This window comes from Miniopterus natalensis, chromosome 14 (genome assembly GCF_054644295.1).
Source record: "Miniopterus natalensis isolate mMinNat1 chromosome 14, mMinNat1.hap1, whole genome shotgun sequence".
Taxonomy (NCBI): domain Eukaryota; kingdom Metazoa; phylum Chordata; class Mammalia; order Chiroptera; family Miniopteridae; genus Miniopterus; species Miniopterus natalensis.
The window spans coordinates 47,984,883-47,999,431 of NC_142094.1; the positions used below are offsets into that span (position 1 = coordinate 47,984,883).

At 39.5% G+C, this 14,549-nt stretch overlaps 1 protein-coding gene across 2 annotated transcripts in view; it reads left to right on the plus strand.

Annotated features, from left to right (window-relative positions):
- The first annotated feature begins 252 nt into the window (after positions 1-252).
- Positions 253-14,549, plus strand: part of ADD3 (adducin 3) — a 98,303-nt gene continuing 84,006 nt past the window's right edge. For both annotated transcript variants that reach the window (XM_016212123.2, XM_016212124.2), the window contains exon 1: positions 253-572. The gene's annotated coding sequence lies outside the window, so the exon portion shown is untranslated. The remainder of the gene's footprint in view (positions 573-14,549) is intronic.

The following is a 14,549-nucleotide window of genomic DNA, read 5'->3' on the forward strand; positions in this document are numbered from 1 at the left end:
ACTGGGTGCCCGCGCGTTCGGAGGGGGCCGCAAGGGGCGGGGCCGAGGCTCCGGAGGGGCGCGAGGGGGCGTGGCCTCGAGGAGGCGGAGTCAGGGACGTCCGGCGATTCCGAAGGGCGGGGCTAAAGCGCGCGGGGGCCCGGGGGCGGGGCTAGGGGCGCTCGGGGGCTGCGAGAGGCGGGCCTGTAGGGGGCGGGGCCAGGCACGCTGGGGGCCCTGGGGCGGGGCCGCGGGCGCTCGAGAGGCGCGGGGCTAGTCCCGCCAGAGTGCGAGCGGCCCTCCCGTAACGGTCGCCAGGACGAGGGGCGGAGGGGAAGGGAGTGGGGTTGAAATTATATTTTTGAGAACGAGAGCGAGAGGTTTCGGCGACTCAGGTGCCGCCGCTTCCTGCTCCGCAGGGCTCTGCGCCTAGTCCCACCCTCCTCACGCCCCCTCCCCTTCTTCTGCCCTCTCCTCGGGAGCGGTGCGGAGCCGACCGTGCGGTGCTGAGGAAGCGGCGGCGGCGGATCGGGCGGCCGCGGCGGCGGCGGAGGAAGAGGGAGGGAAGCACAAAGCCGGCTGCGCGCTTGGAGGTAATCCTGAGGGGAGAAGGCGCTGCGGCTCGGCCCCTCCTCCGGCGGGGACGGCGGTCGCCCGCGCGGGCTGGGGTGCGGCGACCCTCAGGGGGCTCGCGCGGGGTAGAGCGCGCGGCGGCCCGGGAGCCGACGGGACTTCCTCTTGGCTGCCCCCGCGGCCTCAGGTGACCCCCTCTCCTCACCGAGGGGCCGGCGTGGGAGCTTCGGCTGGCCCGAGGGGAGGGGGTCTGCGCGGCGGGTCTCGGGGCGCCGCGGGGTGGGCCCGACTCTCCCGGGCGCCCTCCGGTTTCCCGCGGGAGGCGGGGCGTTGTAAAAATCCAGAGCTCGCCGAAGCTCCGGTGACCCGGGGACCTTCCACTCGGAAGGTGCGCTCCGGGGGCGGGGGGGGGCGGGGAGGTTCCCGCGCTTGGAAAAGGTGGAGGCGCCGCGGGAGGGAGCGCTGGTTTGGGTTGCTTTTCTTACTTAAAAAAGTTTTTGTTCCAAGTAGAAAGTGTTCTACCACCTTTCTCTTGTAATCCGCGCCCCCATCCCCCCAGCGCGCGCGCACCCCCCGACCCCCCCCACCCAGCACCCCTAGAAACACACACACGCCCCCTCGGTTGAGCTTCCTACCGGGGTGACAGGCGGAGCTGGCCGCAGGTCGGCGCGCGGCGCTGGGACGCGTCCAGCGCCTTTGGAGGTCTGCTGTGATAGCCGAGGCGGGACGGCGGCGGCAGGTAGAGAAGCTAGGCCTCTGCTGGGATGCCAGGAATGGCCTCAGGTGAACTTTTTTGTTGAAGAGATTTAATTGCGAGTAGGTGCCCGTTTAACAGGGGAGCGCGAGGCAAACCACTAATTTCTCTGGCACACGTGCAGTTGCAGCTGACCTGCTGGGACGGCGTGGAGAGAGGTGGAACTCAGCTCAGCCCCGAGGCCCTGCGTGGCGATTCCACGCGAGTCCGGTGAAGCCTCGGACACGGTTCTGGAGACGGGAACCAGCTACGCATTAAAGGGCACGATTGCGTCGCAGGATACACTTTAGACTGGAGCAGTAGGAAATGGTTACTTTTCTTGGAATCCAGGGCTTCTGCGTCGTGCCCAGCGCATCTTAATTTTGGCTTTAGGAGACTTCTAATGAGGATGTTGTTAAAGAGAGTACAGCGTAATTTGTCGTTTGAAAATTAAGATGCTTAACTGTTAAAAGTTTTTGTGTAATTAGATGTGTTGAGTTACTTTTGGGGCATGTGGATAGTTTTATGCCTGAGTCTCAGTAGCGTTGTACTTGCCCTGTAACTCGCTCTCTTTGCTTAAATTAAGCACATTAACTCTGCAGAGGGAGGACCAGAAAAAAGTAAATAAATAAAAATGGCTACTTGGCTACATTTAACTTTTAATCTTTTTAAGGAATTCAGTCTGTGCTAAATCTTAATATTGACCTCAAGTGCTGGCATGTTGGTAGTAGTTGCTTTTGAAGAAAGAAACGTGGTGTGTCTATTTTGCATGTTAAACCTAATTTGATACTCCTTGAAGTAGTTGAGGATGAGGCATTCAGCATTTTGTAGCTTTTTACATGTGTGATATCAGGAAATGTTTGGTAAACACTTGACAAATGACCTAGGTGATTACCTACCTGGGAAATATTTTACGTGATGGAAGGATTGTATTTTCAGAATATGAATTTTATGTTCTGAAAAAGAACAAGAAAATTATATTGTACACTCTGTTATTTCTACCCCTTTTTTCAGTGTTATTCTGGAATGAATGTGAGTTCTGCTCAATGATGTTTCAAGTATGGATTTGGTCTTTGTAAAACCAGAATGTCTTTTGAGACTAAGAGGACAGAGCATCAGTCCACCTCCCACACACAGTCCTAAAACCTAGCGACAGGGTGGGACTCAACATCTAAGGTTGTAAGGCTTCCAGAAGCAGGCCTATTGTGTGTGTTTTTATCTTACCTAAGCCTACACAGTTATTAGCTGTTTAATGCCACCTATCTCAAAGCAGTTTGGTACCAGATTTGGGCAAAACTTGTGCATGTCATCAGGGTATAAGAAGCATTTCTACTGAGGGAAGAAATCACATAAAATCATAGAAACCCAACTCTGAACAAACTGAGTTTATAGAATGTTGTGGAACAATAGTATAAGAACCTTGGCTTAACCAGTTGTTATATGTAAAGTGCTTAGAATGTAGTCTGGTGCTGAGTAAGTGCCTTATGTGTTTATCATCAGTATATAAAATGACACTTATTTTGAAGATGGTTATATCATGCTACCCACCAAGTGAAGACTCAGCAAATATTTTTAACAGTCAATATTTATTTGCTCTACCTCTGTGCTAGGCTTAGTTTTATATGATTTAACTTAATCCTCATGACAACCCAGTGACTAAACAGTGACGCAGAGAGGTTAAGTATTTTACCCAAGATATACAACTACCAGGTGCCACACGCTAGTTCTGAATCCAGGGTCTGGCACAAGTGAGCCCTTAAACTCCATCACATCCCTGGAAACAGTTGCAAATCAATGATACTTCACAGTATCCCCAAGTGTGCACTGTCTTGCTTAGCCACACCTTCCAATATTAATACCACCAACAGATTTAAATTTGAAGGGTGGTGATTAATTTGCATTAAGTAGAATCACCTTTTTACTTTGGAAGAGGATTCTCACACAGCATATGTTTAGCTAGACTGCTATACTGTTATCTTTTTAATTACTCATGGCATTAAAGCCTTTTTTTTGCTTGCCAGGTAATATAGGGCTCCAACTGGTCCAGCAGGCACTGGTGCATCTACGAGAGATTCAGGTTCTACGCTAGATCAGTGGCCCTGATCTTCTGATTACCAGCACCATATCCACCTGAGATGGATTTTTAACTTTTTGTTCTAAATTCCACCTGAATTGCCTCCTAAAATTAGCCTTAAGTGAAAAGAGATAACTTGTGGCTTCACTCACATTCCTCATGGAACTGTGTTGTTGCTTCATCAGTGTAGTTGATAGGTGAAGCAAAATTAGTTAGAACTTAAATTAGGAGTCATTTTAAGTAATGTATAGAATTATTATTGTAGAGAGCTGATAAGTCATTTGTTGTAGTGAGATGTAATATAAGGGGAAAATATTTAAAAATAAGCATACATTGAATTTAAAAAGCTGAAGTTGTATCAAAGTCACAGGTTACTAACTAATCTGTTTCTCACATTAAATAAACACTAATTTTTGGCTCCAATTAATATTGAGTGCTATTTCTGATTTCTTTGGAAAAATTAAGTTTATAGAGTTTGAATAGAAAAAAATGTCTACTCCATAGTACTAGTCTTCCTTTTAAACATAGACACCCTGTTTGAAATTAATTGAGCAGTCATAGGCTGTGTCGTGTCAAAATGAGTGACGTAATACTTTATTTCATGTCTTCTCTGTTAATGCTTTATCATTTGATCTTGGGGTCCATTCCAGAGCATTTATAGATGAGATTGTTATGAGGCCTTTCAGGTTCTGCCAGAGACTAAGTTCTCTTGGCCAAAAGCCAAGGCAATCTCAAATTTTTACTGTAATGGCTTGTACATATTAAGAATCCTCTCTAAATCACACAGGTTAGAAGTCTCACTAACAGTGGCTTGAAAGAAAAAAAAATTTGTTATCCCTTTTGCATAATAATTAGACGAATTTAATTATTTCTTCCAGTAGTAGCTAATTATGGACACACATGCGTGTAACCATGCTCCTTGAGGGATACTCTTCCTTTCAGGTAAAGTTCACCTGGCATTCATGCAATATTTGAATACCAGCACCAACAGTATGCATAGAACAAGAACTATAACTGAAAATTAACCAAAAGTGTTAGAGAAAAAAGGTTCATGGAAATTTCCTTTATTTATTTCATGTGTATTTTGATGCTGATTTTTAAATATCTGGACAAGTTTCAAATTAAAATTCAAAGTTATTTACACAGTTGAAAACATTTTTGAATGTTCGGAAAGTACTGTGTAACTTACCCTAAAGCCTTAGATGATAGCATAGATGAAAATCAGAGTCTCTTGCTTCCTTAAACTATTTTTTGTTGGGTATCTTTAAAAAGCTTCATTAATAAACTCTTTTGCATTTCTAGGACATTACTTACTACACTGAAAGAACGATTTAATGAAGAGTATCTTAGAAACCTTAAAGAATGAATGTGGCTGTCAGTGCTGTCTAGCACAACCCAAAAAGTAATAGCCTGATCACCAAAAGGTATAAAGTAGATGGAACACATCTTTGATGTTGAAAGGATTACCATTCTAGTAAATTTCCTTCTTAGGAAAATAGTATAGACTAGTTTTTAACTATGTGAACAAGCTGTACTGTTACTATAAAAGATGTATAGTCTTTCACATATAATTATATCTTTAGAGTGAGTTTAGATCTGAATTAAGCTTTTACCTGATGTCAGTCTGATGTGCAGCACCACCATATACTTTACATTTACTTTTTTTAAAAAAAGTTGGCTCTAAGTAAAGCTTAATTGTGAATGGTAAGATTCCCTGATGTTAGATGAACTTTGAAACCTCTTTGTTTCAAATTGCCTGAACCTAGGCCTGAGGATATTAATGTATATATAGGTAGTACATTAACTAGCATTTAAGATTGCTACCTCCTCAGACAAGGCTACAGTTTGAACCTCAGGTTATAAATGTCATTTTTTCTGTAGTAGGCATACATGATTTCCATAGGATACAAATTTCCCACAACCAGCCAGCCAGGGGGTAAAAACACTTCTTAGAAACTTAAGGGCATAACGATATAATGTTCTTAAAATAAGTGTCTCAAGTAGTATATTGTATATATTAATAAAAAATTTTAATGCTTACAATGTGCACTCAGGCAAGTCAACATTAAGGTAAGCAATGGATGAAACAAGATGAAAACCTAAGTAACATACATGAAATTATTCTTTTGGTAACTCTCATACCCCTTTAAATAAATTCGTGTAATTTTTTACTTTCCCATCTCCCACATAGGAAGTGCTTGCTTCCTTGGATGGTGGCGGGGAGGGACAGTGCAGGTGTGAGTTCAGAGCCTGCTTTATTCAGCTCCCATGGCCATTGTTGGCTGCCTGATAGGGGAGCTGGAATTATAACGATGTAGAAAGCCATCAGGCTGGAGAAATGCTGAGTTTTTCAGCATCTTGGGGACTTGACGTATGCCTTTAATTTGTCACCATCAGCAGTATTTGCGTGAAGTTCTTCCACAATGGCTCAGCTCATCCTTTTCAAGGAATTTCCTTCTTCCTTTTCCATACGATATTCTCATCCTGTCATCTTTTGATCTTCGGGAACGACTAAATGCCATAGCAGAAAGATGGGTTTACTCAATATCCTCGTAGGAAACATAATCAGGCTTATTTGGTACGTCTAAAAGAGTGTATTTTGGCATCATGGCCTCCCCGGGGACTCTTTAAGAGCACTCTATTTTTAATCCTTCAGAAATTAGAGCCAGCAACTGTTAACTGCATTGTCACTTTTCATCTCATTTGTATTATTAATATATAAGAAAAAGATTCTGCAAAGTCAGCCTTTTAGTATCGAAGGAAGTGGTTGGGGAAGGGTGATGGTCAGAGCTCAGTCGGGGCTGTGAATGGGCGTGAGTGCACAGGGTGGGAGGTGGAAAGGGGAAGGGGGCTGGCTCTGAAGTTGATGCATTGGTTCCACTCCTTATCCTCAGTCCTGGCTTTCTGTTGTTTTGTTTTTTAACTTAAAAACAGTTTTCCTCTTACCTTCCTGCTATGACTGTTATTGCCAGGACTGAGTTTTATCTCTCCCAGAGAGGTGGAATTTTTAAGGTGATTCTGTATCATATTGCTGAAAAGTTTGGCTTTCAACTGGAGGTTATACTAAATGGAATTTCCTTCCATCTCCACAGCTGTCAGCTTTTTAAATTACAAATAAGATATCAAAACAAAAGTGTGAGAAAGCTTACTCATCATGTAATAGTTGGGATTCATTATGTATTAAAGTAAAATACATATTATTAATGAATTGGAAATCCATATTGCTTTATACACTCTTTTTTGGAAAACTATATAATAATTTTGTACTAGGATGTTTGATTCTTTTTAAGTGGGTATCAAATTATTTGCAACCAAAAATGTTGAAAGTAATATGAAAGTAATGCATCTTTTATTGGTCTTAGTGAATGTTGATAATGACAGAAGTCATAGTTCTCTAAACACTTTGTTATCATTAAAAACGCTAATGAAATTTTTGATGGATAGACAAGGATCTGATTACTGACCACTGAAAGACTGTCACTTCTATAGCCGAATGTAATAGGGAAGGAACATTTCATGCCTAAATGAGAAGAGTGTATCTGCTTGACAGAGTGAAGTCTCTGAGAAGCTGGTCACTTGGTAATCACTTAAGTTAGGTTATTTTATGTTGTGTTTGATGTTTTATAATCTGAACTTGCCTGTGCTCTTTAAAAGTGTCCGGCTGGACCATCAACTTTTGATGAATTTTTTTCTGGAGGGATTGTGATTATCAGCTAAGTACTTTGAAGAGAGAATCTCTGCATTGTATCACACCTGAATGTCAAAGAACATGTTTCTTTGAGCTTGTTTAATTTGGGCTGAAAGGGAAGAGTGCTATCTGTTGAATGGCCAGCATCAAGTTGAGCAGCCCCAACTTTTTCATCTGGCTTTGAGAAACCAGGCTCAGCTTCATTGAAGGATTTGGCAGAACTTTTACCAAGTGGAATTGTTGCTTGCTTAATTTTAATTATGCTTCCCAGCAGGAGGTCTAGACACATGATGAAGAACTAATTCACCACTTGTTGAAATGCATGGGAAAGGAGAAGCTAAGAAGTTGAGACTTTAAAAGTAGTGTAGCAATGGTGAAATCATTATTAAAAGCGGTAAAGAAAATTATTTCAATGAGGCATGCGTTATTAGTAGCTCTGGTTATTGATGGCTTTTGCAGACAGTAATGATGATGTTTAAATTTATTTGGGCTTAAAATCATCAAACAGATCATCTGTTTAACTGGAGGTAAGGGTTTTAAGAGATGTGATTATTTTTTTTCTCTTACATTTTTACTTTGTCTCAGTTTCTAAGGCAGTGATTCCTACTTGAGTGAATTTATTTTTTTCAGAGTGGATTTTGTTGTTGTTTTGGTTTCCTCAAGTGGCCTCTTGTTTCTCTTTCTTTCTTTTTTTGGTCAAGTTTTTCCAAATTTTCAGAAAATGTGTATGGTAATAGCTGTGGGTAGAACTGAAGGTAGCAGAACCAGTATAGGTCAGTGGAGGTTTAGGACACCTGGAATAGGCCTGCCTAGGCCAGATAAGAAGGAACTTTGACAACTTGAATTGAAAGGAAGCTTTGAAATTGTTATGATAAGAAGAATATCTTTGTTGTTATATATCTATTATATATAATTACTTAATTAGTAACCTTTTTTTCCCCATCCCTTAAAACCTTCCAAGGATCATGTTAAGTACTTGACATAAATTATCTGAAATTAAGTAACTTGCCCAAGATCATACAGTTAATAAGTGGCCCAGCCAAGATTTGAGCCCAGGGCCAATTTCCTTTAAACACTGTGCTTTACTGCTAATTCATTTAAGCACATTCTTGTTGGTGACTGCACAAAAGACATGAACCAAGATTAGAATGATATTTCTGCCTCTGCTGGAAAACATTGGTGATTTTTTGTTTGTTTGCTTAAGAGGGTGATGAAATGGGTAAATAGGATATTTCACTAGAATCAGGAATTATATATATGAGATAGACCTTCACATATTGGCTAATTGGTTTTGTCTATAATGTTCATTTCTTTGTTCCTTTTGCTATGTTATTATTAATTTAAACCACAAGGAAAGTTTATTGTTGAAACCTTGACGTGAGTTGCTTCACATTGCTTAACATATGCTACTTCATGGGAGGAGGGGTTGAGTTACTGAAGGGTTTGATGCTGGGCTTTCGGGGGTTGGGGTCGGGTGGGGTTTGGTAGTTGTCTTTCTATATTTTGCTGGCTCCTAAGTATTTTTAGGTAGCAGCACTTTTTGGTATGGCAGTAATATGTCATATCCACAGAACAGTAAAATTAAACCATGTTCCAGTCTGAGGGCTTGGGGGAACTTCAACTTCTTGTGCACACCAAGACTTTCCAGTCAAACGTAGAAAAAGTTGGCAACAACTGAGATGACAGTACAAAAGATGTTACTTGACTGTGTGTGATGTATGCTAAATGACAGGTACAGATAACAAATGTCACAGGTCATCCAGTTAAGAAGAGAGCACCATAGATGGAGCGGTCAGAAAAAGATCCCCAGGAAAGAGGAACAGGGGTGGGCCTTGAAAGACAGGGTAGGATTTCACTAGGTGCAGGCTATAGAAAGAATTTTGGCGAGAAATTACTGTCCATGAAAATAATAATTATTCTTCTGTAGCATGATGGGAGATAGTTTGTAACAGTGGTTCACAATCCCTTTCCACTGTAAGGCACCTGAAGGCTAGAACATACGTACTCCTATCACTGACAGTGCCAAGGACATACCTCCCTAGGAGGTATATTAGAATATTACAGGGGGTGGGGGTGGGTGGGAGAGGGTGATGGTGGTGGTGAAGATCATCATGTAGATTTTAACAGTGTTCCCTCTGAACGCCACATGAAAATGACTAGTTCATAGAAACACCCTTACACTCCTATTTTGAAGCTAGTAATGCTTAGGAAAATTGGTATTTGAAAAAAGACTTTAGAAATCCTCATCGTTCCCACCACTGGACAAAGAAAGTCTCCTTTTAAGAAGAGATTTACATTTTTAAAAAATCTAAAATTGTCCATTGTTTACTTTGCTGAATGCTAGAGTATAGTTCTGTTGACAGCCATGTTAAAACTCTTAAATCTAATATGTGGATAGAGTTATTGATATTATGAGATATAATCATTTCTACTTAATTTTTGTAAATAACGGTGTTTGGTTTTGGATTTTATACAATTTGTTCCAAAGTGTCTGAATACTCTTAGACTTATTAATGTTTATCACTTACTATTTGAAAATACTTAGTGTAACTATTCAAGATATTTTGGAGCAAGTCACTTTTCTTTCCTTTTTTTTAGTTTAGTTTTTTTATATGTAAATACGTGAGGGGATGGGATAGATTGTCTTTAGATTCATTTCCACAGTTTGAAGATGCTGTGATTGTACTTCCAAGGGAGGTGAATTCAACAATTAGTGGTTTTAGTTGGAAGGTGGCCTAGAAGTCTGTGATTGTACTGTGTGAAGGTACTGTGAGTGGGCCCAATAAAAGCCAAGGCCATGAAAGTCCTTGGCTCTACATATATGTGGCAATTGAGAAAAGGACATTATTACCCCAGGAACTTGTCAACTCCCAGAGTTTATTTCAGAAGCTAAGGGTTCTTGGCAATGCACTATGGACAGATTCTTTTCAAAAACAATGAAATGAGCAAGGATAGCAGTTTTTCCTAAAGCGAACTGTAGAAACATTGTGACATATTTTTCTAGAAATGCTGCTTTCTATTCTCATCCCAACTTTTTGTTCAGTGTATTAGTTCCCCATAAATATTTATCTGACCTCTGATTAGATCTTTGTCTTTTCTAAGCAGCTTTATGTTTCCTTTCATTTGTTCACTTAATCATTCAACAAATACTTACTGAGCATTTATTATGTGGCCGACCCTGTTCTAAGTGCTGAAAATTCAGCAGTAAGCAAAACAGACAAACCCTCCTGCCCTAATGGAATTTATATTCTTGGAGGTAAATAGAAACAAACAAGTAGAGTGTATATTGTGTGGGTGTAAATGTTATGGAGAAATATAGAACAAGGAAGGAAGATAAAGGGAGTGTTTGGGGGATAATGGCAAATTTAAATCTAGTGATGAGGTGAAGTCCTCACTGAGACGGTGACATATGAGCAAAGACTTGAGAATGTGTGTGATATCAAGGAGAAGATCATGGGGACAGGGAACAGCAAGCCCAAAGGCCCTGAGGCCTAAGTGTATGCAGCATGGATGAAAGAGCTTGAGGGATGGGTGTTGGGAAGCCACTAGATGACTTTGAACAGTAGTGGAACATGATCTGACATAGGTTTTAAAACAATTCTTTTGATACTAGAGCATTAATTGTGGTGAGAGATAATGTATCTAGTAGAAATGGTGAGATAGATTGAATTCCAGGTATATTTAATTATAGAGGCAACAGTATTTACTAACTGGGATATGGGGGTAGACGTGAGAGGAAGAAGTCAAACTTGACAACAAGGTTTGGAACCTACGCAAAAGTTGCAGAAGGAACAAGTTTGGGGTGTGGGAGAGAATAGGAGTTCAGTTTAAGGAATTTTAAGTTTGAAATGTCTACTAGACATATATTTGGAGATTTTGAGGAGGAAGTTGCGAGTGGAGATCAGTGTGTAGTTATCGGCTGACTGTATACACTGGAAAGTTGTCCTTTTCCTCTTTCATTTTAAAATATTTGCATATTTAATTCCTTTGGTGACTAGAATAAACTTTGCTGTAATAAGGGTTTGATGTATTGCTTTACATCTTTATGCTTTGGAGACATCTAGTCTGTCTTGTAAAGCCTTGAATTTATTTTAACTTCTAAGCACCCTTTGTCCCAAAGAAAATCTTTTTCTCTACAGATAGAACAATTTGCTTTCAATGAAAATGTGAAAATAAAAATAGTGTTGTCGCTGTCTATCAACTGATTAATGGATAAATACCTGTGGTATATCCATGCAATGGAATATTGTTCAGTCATAAAAAGGAGTGAAGTATGGATATATTTTACAGCATGAATGAACCTTGAAAGCACTATGCTAAGTGAAAGAAGCCAGATGCAAAAGGCCAATATTGTATGTTTCCATTTATATGAAATGTACAGAATAGGAATATCCAAAGAGACTAAAAGCGGATTAGTGGTTGCCAAGGGCTGGGGGTTGGGAAAATAGGGAGCGACCGTTTAATAGGTACTGGGTTTTCCTTAGGGGTGTGATGAAAAAGTTCTAGAACTTGTACAGTTTAAAAGAGTGAATTTTATCTCAACTTTTAGAAAAGATATCGGGGAAAAAAGTGTGTGTATGCACCCATGTACATGAGAACAACTAAAACAACTTATGTGGACCTTATTTCTAAAATAGACCTGCTTTTGCAGTAGGAAGTTGAGGAAGCAAGAATTGTTGCACTAAACCTGGTTTAACTTGCTTTGCTTAAAAAGGCAGTTAAGATACTTTGATCATTCAGGTAGCAGTCAGGAGGCAGTTTCCAATCTTATCCTTGGCAAGTCATGAGTGAGTCTAAATTTTTTTTAAATACCCAGTTTTATAGAGATGACCTAGATACAATGATCATTTCTATAGGTTTCAGACAGCAGGAACCAGTTTATAAGGCCTTAAGTCAACAGAAATGGTTTGATTTTTTTTTTCTCCAAACCTAGAATTTTAAAGTAAGGAGAATTCAATCCCCAGTGATTTTTTTTTAGCCAACCCAAGATGATATTTACCTTCTTAAAAACAACATTATTACCTGTTAAAGAGTTGCCTGTTGAAGGAAGTATATGAAAGGATTATCTTTAACTTTCTTGTACCACTTACCCTAATGTTATTTTTTAATTAAGATATAATTCATATACCATAAATTTTACCCCCTAATTTTATTGTGAATATATAGATATTTATATATTCCTTCATTAGAATGAAAACATCTAGAGAATAGAGGTTCATATTATTTGAATGGTTTTATATGTTTTCAGCATTTTAAGGGAAGCATATGTGAACCAGACAAGAACTTTAGTAGGGAAGAGAGATACTTATGTAACTGATGCCAGCACTAGCCTGAGAGTTACCTGTACAGTGATTTAAAGGAAGTGCAGGTGGACACAGAGAAGGAAAATGTTTATCTCTCTGGGGAGACACAGGTCATGGAGGAGAATGACATTTGAGTTGATCTTTAGAGGATCTCAGATGTTGAAGAGGAGGGTGAGGTACAGACCAAGATAATAGAACATGCAAAGGCAGGTAGGTCTGTCAGTGAGTATATGTGGTGGGAGAATGAGGGGAAAGGTAAGGTTGTGAGACCCAGATCATGAAGGCTCTGGGTACTATTTTAAGAAATTTAGATTTTTTTAGCTGACGAGAAAGGCATAATCAGATATGCCTGAGATTTGGTGGTGTGAAGAATGTTGTGACAGTGTTGGCAAAGAGACAAGTTAGGAGGTACTTAGAGATAAGCAAAAGAATTAAGGGAGGAATGGGATATTTTTGAAGCAGAAATCCATACATCTCACTGAACAATGCAGGGGTTGAAGGATCATTTGATCATGGGATGGCAATTTAAATAATGCATTTTACTCCATTCCCAATACTCAGATTTGTGACAGAGGGAAGATACACCTGTACAACTAGATAGTAGATAAAGCAAGTCTTGAAGGTATCTTTTCCTTAACATACATAAAAAACTTTAGATACTTGACTATTTCTTAATTTTCTTTAATTTTTATAGCTTGTCATCTATTACCCAATTGTCTCATCTTTGGATTTGTTTTCATATGTGCATTTGGAAATGGCTGAATAGTCAACATTTGGCTAAAGAATAGTCTTTTTGTTTTCAAATGAAACTGCCTCCCTATGCTGTGTTTTTGTTTCATTTTAAACTTTTGTGTAGTGGAATAAAAAAAAGAATTGAAGACATTGAGCATTGCAAGATTAAATATTGCATGCTGTCATTACAGGAAGTCATTGTGCCATCTTAAAGTTTCCCCTTAAGAACATGTAGTAAGTGTGTATAAGAAACAATTAGAAATGTCAAAAGTAGCACATGTAAAATCATTTGTTTTTTCCTATGTAAATTGTAAAGTGTTGCAGTGAAAAATTTGCTTTTGTGCTTAAAATTTTTGAGCATTTTGTTTAAAATAACTTACTTATTCAAAAGTAATTTAATAAAATTAAAACTACTTTATGGACATAAAATACAATTAAAAGTTTAAGCATTAGACATGTAAAGAGCATACTCACTGAGTTTTTAAAAAGCAAGAATGATTTTCTTAACTTGGTTTCTAAGGTAAACTTACTATTTGAGTCACATTTTTATAAAATCCATTTTATTTTTAAATATTTGAAATTAGTTTTTGAGTACAAAATATATGGACAGGGAACAAAAATCCAAAAGGCACAAAAGATTATACAGTGAAAAGTAAATTGTCACCCCCATCCCTCAACACTCAGCTTTCTTTCTTTTGTGTATGTTATTCCAGAGATATTTTTCATTGTTTATTTTTAAATTCCTGAATCAAGACTTAGGCTGCCTACAGCTGGTGGTGAATTGTTGCATTAGAAATATAGCTTTAGGCCCAGAACAACCTGGGGAAATAGCCAGCCCTATTCTCTTAAGTATGGTTTCCAGATCCACTGTGTCTTTTTATTAGAGTGTGTTTCTCCAGCTTCCCCTCCACTTACAGCAGAGCTACGGAAAGTGGTAGGTGGTAATTGTAATCATCTTTCACTCATATCTTACCCTAGGCAATGACAAATAACTTTCATGAAATGATACATGCTCACAAAGCAAATTCCAGCTGAGGAATGCTCCCATAGAAAAACATTTTCTAGTTAGGAAGGCAAAGAGGTCAGGAATGGTCAGCCTTTTCCTTCTTTGTGTTTCTACCCTGTTATGTCAGCTAGAAATAGACCTCTTCTAAAACTTGTACTTTCTAGTACTTGACATTATTTTGTTGACTCCACCTTTTGCCACCCACCAAATCATAAGATTTTTCTCCCCAACTTTGGAATTACCTGACTTAAACTTAGTTACTAGACTTGGTCTTTTATCTATTATTTATGGTATTTAATATAATGAAATTACTGTGCAGAACTATAAATAATAGTCTTATATTTTGGGGGGTGGGGTAGGGAGTCCCGTTTTTTAAATTTCCAATATATTTTTATTTTTGTACCAGTCATCTTTTATTGGACATTGTTCTCAATTAGGATATGAAAGGATCAGCAGTGATC